The following is a 6,000-nucleotide window of genomic DNA, read 5'->3' as shown; positions in this document are numbered from 1 at the left end:
TTCTCCCTAATTTAATTAATGCTTGTCTACAATCATAAATTTTAAGCAATTATAGATGACTACAGCATGTCAAATATTTTTGGTCTGAAATGACATGAAATTTGTAATGCCTTCTTTGTATATTAAAATTGAACACAATTTTGTCAACATTTTAATGCTATAGAAAATTGTTCATACAATCGGATTTTGTTCGGCTCCAGACCGTAGGGTTATCTGTTTCTATTACAAATAAATAGAAGTTCAAAAAATCTTTTTTATAAAGTTCGGCAAAAATGGAACAGCGAAACAGTCGGTATGACGGCAAAATCCTATGCCGTGATCCGGATCGTGAGAGGACGGGGTTATTACTGAAAGGAAGTAAGAAGGAGGTCAGTACAGTTTTGGTGTCATAACGGGACACATAGGACTACGAGCTCACTTATGCAAAATCGGTGCGGCAAGAGATAGCATGTGGAGTAGATGATGAGACATTGGAGCATTTCCTATATCAATGCCTGGCTTTCGCGGCCAACAGACACCGGTACTTACAATACCTGACATGAACCAACTTAGGGGAGTGGTATGAAAAACAATTAAGGATTTTATAAGTAGCACGAAATTCCTAACTTTACATTTTCTTTTTGGAAGATACTTTTTAATTTTTAGAGCGCACAACAAGCCGATTATTGGCTAAGGTGTAAGTCCATAGTGACTTACACCTTCGGCGGATTAATATCTGCACCCTCTTTACAACCTAACCTAGGCAATGTGTTATTGCTTTGCAATAGCATTTTATTGATTTCCTAGATCGCGATATTGTTTGGTACCACCAAAACCGTCAGTAGATTTTTATACCCTCCACCGTAAGAAGGGGGGTATACTAATTTCGTCATTCTGTTTGTAACTGCTCGAAATATTCGTCTGAGACCCCATAAAGTATATATATTCTTGATCATCGCGACATTTTATGTCGATCTAGCCATGTCCGTCCGTCTGTCCGTCCGTCTGTCTGTCGAAAGCACTCTAACTTCCGAAGGAGTAAAGTTAGCCGCTTGAAATTTTTCACAAATACTTCTTATTAGTGTAAGTCGGTTGGTAATGTAAACGGGCCATATCGGTCCATGTTTTGATATAGCTGCCATATAAACCGATCTTGGGTTTTGACTTCTTGAGCCTCTAGCGTGCGCAATTCTTTTCCGATCAGAATGAAATTTTGCACGACGTGTTTTGTTATTATATCCAACAACTGTGTCAAATAAGGTTCAAATCGGTCCATAACCTGATATAGCTGCCATATAAACCGAACTTGGGTCTTGACTTCTTGACCCCTAGAGGTCGCAATTATTATCCGATATGCCTGAAATTGATCGTCGTGACATTTTATGTCGATCTAGCCATGTCCGTCCGTCTGTCCGTCCGTCCGTCCGTCCGTCCGTCCGTCCGTCCGTCCGTCCGTCCGTCCGTCCGTCCGTCCGTCCGTCCGTCTGTCTGTCGAAAGCACGCTAACTTCCGAAGGAGTAAAGCTAGCCGCTTGAAATTTTGCACAAATACTTCTTATTAGTGTAGGTCGGTTGGTATTGTAAATGGGCCATATCGGTCCATGTTTTGATATAGCTGCCATATAAACCGATCTTGGGTCTTGACTTCTTGAGCCTGTAGAGTGCGCAATTCTTATCCGATTGGAACGAAATTTTGCATGACGTGTTTTGCTATGATATCCAACAACTGTGCTAAGTATGGTTCAAATCGGTCCATAACCTGATATAGCTGCCATATAAACCGATCTTGGGTCTTGACTTCTTGAGCCTCTAGAGTGCGCAATTCTTATCCGATTGGGATGAAATTTTGCACGACGTGTTTTGCTATGACATCCAACAACTGTGCCAAGTATGGTTCAAATCGGTCCATAACCTGATATAGCTACCATATAAACCGATCTTGGGTCTTGACTTCTTGAGCCTCTAGAGGGCACAATTCTTATCCGATTTGAATGAATTTTTGCACGACGTGTTTTGTTATGATACCCAACAACTGTGCCAAGTATGGTTCTAATCGGTCCATAACCTGATATAGCTACCATATAAACCGATCTTGGGTCTTGACTTCTTGACCCTCTAGAGGGCACAATTCTTATCCGATTTGAATGAATTTTTGCATGACGTATTTTATTTTTACTTTCAACAACTGGATCAAATAAGGTTCAAATCGGTTCATAACCTGATATAGCTGCCATATAAACCGATCTGGGATCTTGACTTCTTGACCCCTAGAGGTCGCAATTATTATCCGATATGCCTGAAATTTTGTACGTTGGATCCTCTCATGACCATCAACAAACGTGTTTATTATGGTCTGAATCGGTCTATAGCCCGATACAGATCCCATATAAATCGTTCTCTCTATTTTACTTCGGGAGCCCCAATGGGCGCAATTCTTAACGCAACATATAATTTAATTTTGGTCCGAACCGGACCATATCTTGATATCGTTTTAATAGCAGAGTAACTCTTTTCTTATATCCTTTTTTGCCTAGAAGAGATGCCGGGAAAAGAACTTGACAAATGCGATCCATGGTGGAGGGTATATAAGATTTGGCCCGGCCGAACTTAGCACGCTTTTTTTTTTTTTATTTATTCCAAGCGAAAATTAATTTGAATTTTATTCTGTAGCACATGCAGAATATTGTTATACCCTCCACCATAGGATGGGGGCATACTAATTTCGTCATTCTGTTTGTAACTACTCGAAATATTCGTCTGAGACCCCATAAACTGTATATATATATTCTTGATCGTCGCGACATTTTATATCGATCTAGCCATGTCCGTCCGTCCGTCTGTCTGTCGAAAGCACGCTAAGTTCCGAAGGAGTAATGCTAGCCGCTTGAAATTTTGCACAAATACTTCTTGTTAGCGTAGGTCGGTTCGTATTGTAAATGGGCCATATCGGTCCATGTTTCGATATAGTTGCCATATTAACCGATCTTGGGTCTTGACTACTAGAGCCTCTAGAGGACGCAATTCTTATCCCAATTTGAATGAATTTTTGCACGAAGTATTTTGTTATGATATCTAACAACTGTGCAAAGTATGGTTCAAATCGGTTCATAACCTGAGATTGCTGTCATATAAACAGATCTGCGATCTTGATTTCTTGAGCCTCTAGAGGTCGCAATTATTATCCGATTTGCATGAAATTTTGTTCGATGGATCCTCTCATGACCATCAACATATGTGTTTATTATGGTATGAATCGGTCTATAGCCTGATACAGCTCCCATATAAATCGATATCTCTATTTTACTTCTTGAGCCCCCAAAGGGCGCAATTCTTATTCGAATTGGCTGACTATTTACACAGGTCTCCAACATATAATTTAATTGTGGTCCAAACCGGACCATAACTTGATATCGCTCTAATAGCAGAGCAAATCTTTTCTTATATCCTTTTTTTGCCTAAGAAGAAATGCCGGGAAAAAAACTTGACAAATGCGATCTATGGTGGAGGGTATATAAGATTCGGCCCGGCCGAACTTTGCACGCTTTTACTTGCTTAAAAGATGCATTGCTATAGAAAATTTTGTTTAAATTTTATTTCTTTATTACTATATATTGTGTACTAGCTGACCCGGGACCGCTCCGCTGCGCCTTCTTTTACTTTATATGGTACAATAGTTTCCTTGGAATATTTATTTTCGACAATTAAAGATCTTTTAGTGAAATACCATGCTAACTTGACTAGCAGTTTAACAATATAAGTGCCTTTGTCTGAATGTAAGGTGTACTTCATTCTTAAAATACTTCATTTCAGACCGATATTCTCATTATGTCTGATTTAGGGGTGATTCGCGGGAGAGATGGTCCCCATATACTTGGCCCTGAAAAAATATCAGCATCGTGCTCTTAAATACCATTTACCTTAAAAACCATTTACTTAAACCCATATTGACATTGGCTTAAGAGGAGTTTACAGGATGAGGCGTTCCCCAAACACATGGCCCCAACATAGGTTATCAAATTTGATTTCTATTTTCAAATACCTTTCATTTGAGCCACATATTGGCACGATCGAAAAATTTTAACTCTTTGGGAAAGGGGTGATGCCCCAAATACATGGTCCTAAATTTGGATATCAATTTCATATTCTACTCCAAAATACCTTTATTTGAGCTCCAGAAAATTGGTCCCGAAAATGGGTATCAATTCTTGCTCTTCCCCCCAATACCTTTCATTTAAGCTCCACATCGACATGGTCGGTAAATATGTCAGATTAAGAGGTTTTGGGGACTGGGGTGGTCCCCCAAACACTAAGCCCGAAAAATATATCAGCAACGTGCTCTACTCTTATATATCTATATATCATTTATTTGAACCCCATATTGGCATTGGCCTCAAAATTGGATATCATATTCGTTTTCTAATCTCATTTAAACTCCTTATTGCAAAAGTCAGCAAATATGTCCGGTTTGGGGTATTGGCCCTAAAAACTATAAATACTTAGTTCCACTCTCTTTAAGACCCAAATTGTCTTGGTGAGCAAATACGTTCTATTTGGGGGTTGTTATGGTTGTGGGACGTCCGCTAGACAGTTTGCCCCTAATGTTGATATCAGATACGTGGTCTACTCACACATACCTTTCATTTGAGCCCCATATTGCTATGGTCGTAAATTTGTCCCCTTTGGGGGATGTTTTGGGTGAGAACCGGGCCCCCCAAACACTTGGTCCAATATTTGGATATCAGATTCGTATTCTACATTCAACTACCTTTTATCTAAGCCCCATATTCCCGTAGTCAGTAAATAAGTCCAGTTTGGGGGGTGTTTTGGGGAAGGGGTGGACCCCCAGAAACGTGGTCCAACATTTGGATATAAGATTCGTATTCTACCCGCAAATACCTATTATTCGAGTCCCATATTGCCATGGTCGATAAATATGTCCGATTTGGGGGTGTTTTGGGGATTGGGGTGGTCCCCCTAGCACTTGTTCTGACAATTAGATATCAGATACGTTTTCTTATCGTAAATACCTTTCATTTGAGTTACATATTGTCGTGATTGGTCTAAATATATGTTTGGTAGGTTTTAGGATGGAGCAGCCCCCTAGGTACCCCATCCGAAATTTGGATACCAAATTTTTATTGTTTGGGTACTATTTGAGAGTACACAAAATTTCGCTTAAATCGCACCACCCATCTCCGAGATCTTGCGTTTCTGAAAATAAGGGAAGGGGGAGGGTCCGCCCCCCCTTCAGATATCAAAAAATGTAGTACCCTATTTTCACCACGGGGTTATTATGTACCATCTGTGAAAATTTCAAGACAATTGGTTCAGCCGTTTCTGAGTCTATAAGGAACACACAAACATACAAACAAACAAACAAATACAAATTGATTTTTATACCCTCCACCATAAGATGGGGGGTATACTAATTTCGTCATTCTGTTTGTAACTACTCGAAATATTCGTCTGAGACCCCATAAAGTATATATATTCTTGATCGTCGCGAAATTTTATGTCGATCTAGCCATGTCCGTCCGTCTGTCCGTCCGTCCGTCCGTCCGTCTGTCGAAAGCACGCTAACTTCCGAAGGAGTAAAGCTAGCCGCTTGAAATTTTGCACAAATACTTCTTATTGGTGTAGGTCGGTTGGTATTGTAAATGGGCCATATCGGTCCATGTTTTGATATAGCTGCCATATAAACCGATCTTGGGTCTTGATTTCTTGAGCCTCTAGAGTGCGCAATTCTTATCCGATTGGAATGAAATTTTGCACGACGTGTTTTGTTATGATATCCAACAACTGTGCCAAGTATGGTTCAAATCGGTCCATAACCTGATATAGCTGCCATATAAACCGATCTTGGGTCTTGACTTCTTGAGCCTCTAGAGTGCGCAATTCTTATCCGATTGAAATGGAATTTTGCACGACGTGTTTTGTTATTTTACCCAACAACTGTGCCAAGTATGGTTCAAATCGGTCCATAACCTGATATAGCTGCCATATAAACCGATCTTGGGTCTTA

Source organism: Stomoxys calcitrans, chromosome 1 (genome assembly GCF_963082655.1).
Source record: "Stomoxys calcitrans chromosome 1, idStoCalc2.1, whole genome shotgun sequence".
Lineage (NCBI taxonomy): Eukaryota > Metazoa > Arthropoda > Insecta > Diptera > Muscidae > Stomoxys > Stomoxys calcitrans.
Note: the sequence above shows the minus strand (reverse complement) of the source record.